The sequence below is a fragment of the Hyaena hyaena genome, unplaced genomic scaffold (genome assembly GCF_003009895.1).
Source record: "Hyaena hyaena isolate Hyena2069 unplaced genomic scaffold, ASM300989v1 scaffold_385, whole genome shotgun sequence".
NCBI classification, from domain to species: Eukaryota; Metazoa; Chordata; class Mammalia; order Carnivora; family Hyaenidae; genus Hyaena; species Hyaena hyaena.
This window is the reverse complement of record NW_024081022.1, coordinates 1,136,393-1,142,480: the sequence shown is the minus strand read 5'-3', so window position 1 is coordinate 1,142,480 and position 6,088 is coordinate 1,136,393.

Genomic DNA, 6,088 nt, shown 5'->3' with positions numbered 1-6,088 from the left:
AAAAATTTTTTTTGTTGTTGTTGTTTATTTTTGAGACAGAGAAAGACAGAGCATGAGCAGGGGAGGGGCGGAGAGAGAGGGAAACAGAGAATCCGAAGCAGCTCCAGGCTCTGAGCTGTCAGCACAGAGCCCGATGCGGGGCTTGAACTCACGATCCCATGAGATAGTGATCTGAGCCGAAGTCAGACACTTAACCCACTGAGCCACCCAGGCGCCCCCTGGAATTTTTTTTTAAGTTTATTTATTTGTGTGTGGGGGGTGGAGGGACAGAGAGAGGAGGAGAGAGAGAATGCCAAGCAGGCTCCATAGTGGCAGCACAGAGTCCTCCATGGGGCTCAGATTCACAAACCATGAGATCAGGAACTGAGCCGAAATCCAGAGTCGCATGCTTCACCGACTGAGCCATGCAGGCACCTCCAAACCCGGAATTCTTCTAAATAAAAAAGGCTTAAGGTGGTGTGCATGGCACACTTTCAACAGCACAAAATGGAAAGTGTGTCTCCTTCCCGCCCCTGCCCCCAGCCACCCACCTCCCGTCCCCGAGTCCTCCCTGAGATAGTCCGCATGCATCAAGCACATATGTCTACAACCTCCCCGGAGCCTGTTCATTTAAACACTGACCACAGCACTTTCAGCTCCCTGGAGCACGACTCCTAGCCTGAGGTCAAGGTGAACCTCAGGGGAGCCTGGCATCTGCTGAAACCGCACGCAGAATGCTGGCTAGGCACCTGGACCCTGTTTCTAGGAAGAAGGGACACATTAAAGCCACCTGGTCTAGTCTGGTTCTTCATGTTACAGAGGAAACTGATGCCAGGGAGGAGAAGGGCTGTGTCCAGGGTCCTCAGCATGGGGGTGGGGGGGTGGGGGCGGGTGGTTGGAAGACTTCCAGGCTCCCTGCACCTGCGCATCAAGAGCCCCAGGCCCTCTGCCTGGACAGGGTCTCAGAGGCCCAGGATGCAGCAGGAAGCGGCACCCACTTGTATCACAATGTGGCTTGTTTAAGAGACTGGGCTTGGGCTCCCCAGGCCTGGCTAGTGCTTCTGAGGTTCCCAGCCCTCCCTTTGAGACCCTCCATGCCTTGCAAGGACGCCCCCCCCCCCCAACCAGGTCAGTCTCTGGGGAGGAGGGGTGAATAGAGACAGGGTCTGGCCTAGGGTCAGCATGATCTGCCCTGGTTCCGGCCTGAGCGCCAGTCTTCACGGCCTCCTTACCCTCTGGGTATTGGGGACCCTGTGCGGGGAGAGGCAGCCAGTGACCAGAGCCAGGCCTCTGCCTCCACCAGGGGCCTCCCGGCTCAGAAAGGAGGTTCAGTGCAGGGCAGGTGCGAGAGGAGCCGCCCAAGGGTGGGCTGCCTTTTGGAAACAGAAAGACCCAGACCCAGACAGGGCAGAGGGGGTGGAGGCCCTCCCTCCACGGGGATGCCAGCACTGGGGTGGAAGGGTCCAGGCGGACACTTCGGAATGTGCTCTCAGAGCCCCACCGAGCGTATGCAGATGAGGCCTGTCTGTATGCAGATGAGACCGTCTGTATGCAGATGAGGAGAAAGGGCATTCTCTTCTCAGGGTTACCATAGAGCCCAGCCCACCCCCTTCCTCAGGGCCCCAGCTGCAGGGCAGCCTGGGAAGAGGCCGGGCTGGGGAGGGGCAACCTGCAGGAAGGTTAGAGCTCGGGAAGGACTTCCCCAAGGAAAATGGGCCGTGCTGGGAAAGGAGCCGGCGATGGAGCTGGGAATGCAGGGGGACTGTGGGGAGAGCCGGGCCAAAAAGATGTGGGGGAGCCATGACAGAAAGCTGCGAGCAGGGCAGGAAGGAAGAGAGCCTGGGCTCAGGAGCCACCCGACTGCGCCAGGCCCGCTGGGCCTCCTGGGGTCCTGGCGGTCATCCTGTGAGCCTTTCACAGACAGGGGGGCTCGACAGACTGACGGACACGTCCAGGACACACCGTTGCAAATGGCAGGGCCCTGGCCTGTCCAGCCCCGTGGCAGGCGGCCTGGCCACAACCCTCCTCCTTCTCCCCTGCAGGCAGACTCTGGGACAGCTCCCCCTGCCCTGGGGGAAGGAGAAGGGGCTGGGGGGGTCTGGGGGGTAGCTGAGGGCAGATACCAGGAAAGAGACAACAGGATTAGCCTACTGGGGGAAACTGAGGCCAGAGAGATTGGGAGGTGGCCATCCTCACTGAGCAGATCCAAGTCTGAGTGGGCCTGGACCCAGGGCACTTTCCTGGGGGTGCAGAGGCCCGGAGAGGGGGTGTCTTTGAGAATGGCCTCTCCTCTTCCTCCGGTGGCCCCCGGCCCCCCACATCCAGTGGGGTAGCCAAGGCCTTTGTGGGGAAGCGGCAGGGAAGAGAGGCCCCTTGTCGGCCGTTCATCTTGCTGGAGGCACCGGCTGGGCTCCTCTTCCTGGGGGTGCCAGCCGCCCCCACCGCCCCGCCCGCTGCCACTGCCCACTCCCCAGCTCTGTCGTTTCCTGGAGCCTCGGGGCTTTGGCCCTGGGCCCGGCTGAAGGATGGCGGGGTGCCCCGGGCCCGGCGCCTCCCGCACCTCCCCTTTCACACGCTGGCACCAGAGCCGTGGGAACGCCGGGCGGCAGCTGGGCACCGGTGCCCAGCGCTGCCCACCCCCAGCCCGGCCGACCTCAGAGAGGGGAGAGCCGCCCCAGAACAGCCCCTTCAGGATGGGGCCATGGAAATCCTTAGCACTAATTACAAATCTGGGGACAAACAAGGCATTTGCAAGTCAATTAGTGACAGAACTTTCCCAGGAAAGACCTTCATCCAGGCCGGGCTTCAGACAGGGCCACATGCTGGGTCATCTCGTCCCTCCTCCTGTCTCTGCCCTGCTCAGAGCGCAGGGAGAGAGGCTGCCCCTCTGCGGCTGAGGGTGCCAGGGCCTGAGCGGGCGGGAGGCTGGAGGTCACTCAGGGCTGCCGCAGGGAGGCATCCGTCAGGGTCCACCTGCCTGGACACGGCGACACGGGCGGGTTGACAGGGAAGTAGACGTCACTGTGAAGGGGGGCGCGGGGGGACCTTCCCTGAGCACAGGCACCAGGCGAGAGGAGGTCCCGGCAGGAGGCACACGGCCCAGGGGGTTCAGCCACATCTATGGGCACTTCAGGTGGGCCGACGGCCATCTGGGGCCACTTGTCTCAGCGAGGGAGGTAGGGCGTGACGTTGCTGCTCCCGGGCCTGGGAAAGGCGCTCTCCGCCTCCAGGACCCCTTAATTGGGGGAAGAGGGGGAGGGAAGGGGCTGGTGGGGCAAAAGCCCCGCTAGCCATCTGAGGGAGATTAAGGGATTACAATTAAAACGCGTCTGCAGATGAGCAGGTGGGTTGGGGCTGGGGCTAACGATCTAATTGCCCAATTGCCTTAGTGAGGGGCTTCAGCCTGTGGCTGGGCTCTAATGAGGGGGGTGGGCTTTTTGAGGAGCGGGAGGGCGGGAAGAGGCGGAGGGCTGGGGTCTGGAGGGGTGGGGCCTCACCTCCAACACCCCAGCTCGGGGGGGGGGGTCCCATTGCACAGGCTCCCCCCAGCTGCCCTCCCTGAGGACCCAAGAGAAAACAGCCTAACGGGGGCTTCAGGGCTGGAGAAGGGTTTTCGGGCCAGAAATGAGCAAAGAGGGTGCTGAGGTCCCAAGAGAGGGATTGTTAACACGGCCGATGGCCAGGGCGGACTCTGCATCAAGCACTGTACTAAACACTTCATAAACGTTTGTAATCCTGGCCACCACAGTAAAGCCTGTCTGCGCCCCCAGACACGGGGGGGGGTCCCCGCTGACCAGGGGCGGCTCCCTTCACACCCACCCTTTCCAGGAAGGGACAGATGGACAAACCCTCTCTGGACTCTGAAAAGCCCCCGGGGGGGGGGTCCTCTCCTACAAAAACCGCTCTAGAAACCTGGCCGCACAGTGGGCCTCACACAGCTAAGCCTTTGCACATCCTGTTCCGCTGCTGCAAGAGCCGCCCCTCGGCTCCTTTCCTGCCCCTCTGAGTCTTCCTCTCCCCGCTGCCCCAGGCCCCTCAGTTCGGGGTTGTCTGTGGCTGAGGAATGCCAAGAACACACTTAGGAATTACACACTTGGCCTGCAGAGGGGCAGCCGTTCACGTTTAGAAGCTAAAGGCCCTGATGGGGAGCAGCTCTGGGGGGATCCCCAAGCAACCGGACGTGAGCTGCCCTTGGGAGGGACCTTGAGGGGGGGACGCTGAGGCACCCGGGAGGGGGCTTCGTACCCTATGCCGGGCCTGCAAAGTATAGGGAAGAAGTTACTTATTCAGAAACAATTACATTTAATTTAAAATATTAATTATTGCATCTTTTTTTAGTTTATTTTTAAATTTTTTTGATGTTTTATTTATTTATTTCTGAGAGACAGAGACAGTGTGAGCAGGGGAGGGGCAGAGAGAGAGGGAGACACAGAATCTGAAACAGGCTCCAGGCTCTGAGCTGTCAGCACAGAGCCCGACACGGGGCTCAAACCCATGAACTGTGAGATCATGACCTGAGCTGAAGTCGGACGCTCAACCGACTGAGCCCCCCAGGCGCCCCAAAGTTTGTTTGTTTATTTTGAAAGAGAGAATACTAGCAGGGGAGGGGCAGAGAGAGAAGGAGAGACAGAATCCCAAGCAGGCTCCGTACCATCAGCTCAGAGCCTGACGTGAGGCTCAAACTCATGAATCTGGAGATCATGACCTGAGAGGAAATCAGGAGTCGGACTCTTAACCAACTGAGCCACCCGGGTGCCTCAACATATTGCATCATTTTTCAAGGCCGGGGAAGGACAGTGTTTCACCCCAAAGGCCAGAGCATGAGCAAACCCCAGGGCTCCTCATTTGGGAGGGAAGAGCGAGATTCAGTTCCTCCTGTCTCCCTCTCCCTTCCTTCAGCCTGGCCCTGCTCCCCGGCCCGGGCCATCTGGGCCTGGTCCGTGTGCCCTGCGCTCTGCCCAGGGCCCAGGGCAAGCCGCAGAAGCTCCCTGACCGGGATCCGCCCCTGTGAGGGGCCAAGGTGGCCTGGCCGCCCCCTTACTGAGGGCACGCTGTCCGCCCCCGTCTGTGCCCGAGGGACCCCTGCTGCCTGGCTGGCATGGGTCTGCCAATCTGCTGTGTGCCCACCTGCCCCCTCTGTGCATCTGCGCCCCATCTGGGCCACGGGTGCCCCCCTGCCCGTCCTCCCCCTGGACGGCTGCGCTGAGAATCAAGGGGGTCTGGTCGTGGAGCCCCAGCACTCTTCTCTGGGACATGGGGCTACAAACCGTAGTGATTTGTGGGAGCCGCAGGGGCACTATCCGTGATGACGGCTGTGGGGTGCTTGGCACAGGCACGAAGCGGGGCCCCTAAACGGTGGCTGCTCTTACCGCTGTTGGATGGGAGGCCCCGCAGAACGGCCGGGCCTGCGGCGAGGGCGCCTGTTACTGCTCTGGCGGGGGGGCGGGGGGGGGAATGAGGCCTGTGGCCGTGGCCCCTCACACTCCCAGGCCCACTGACAAAAGGCCCAACAAAGTGGGAAGTGAATGCAGAATGGGACCCTTGGGGGCTCTGCCAGGTTGGGGGGCGCCAGGAAGGACCCCATAGGCCAGAGACCTGAGCTGACAGGCCGCCCCTCTCTGACCCGGGTCAGGTCATCAGCGAGGCCTCGGCTGGTGTGTGCTGAGCGGGGCGCGCGCCCCAGCACCCCGACCTCTCGGGGCCAGCGTGGGACACTGACAAGAACCCAGATGAGTAAGTGAAAAGCACCCGGCGTCCTCTGGTCACGAGCGATCGGAGAGAAACAGAAGAGGAACAGGGGACGGGAAGGGCAGGGGTCAGGAGGGGAGTTCCAGTGTCCAGTGAGGTGCTTAGGGAAGGTCCGGTTTTGGTCAAAGGTTCTTTTGAGAAAGTGTAAATAGACACGACACTGACCAGGACAGTGTAGGGAGCCCCGCCTCCGTCACCCGGTTCCCTGGGCATCCCCCTCCCCCTCCCCCCCCCCATGGTAGGCTCAGTTGTTTTCAGCAAATCCCACACCTCTCCTTTGACGGAGGGAGCGGTCTGAGCCTGGACGTGGACAGAAGGGACAGAAGGGGAGGGAAGCTCGTGGTCACTTGGGCGGTGGGCT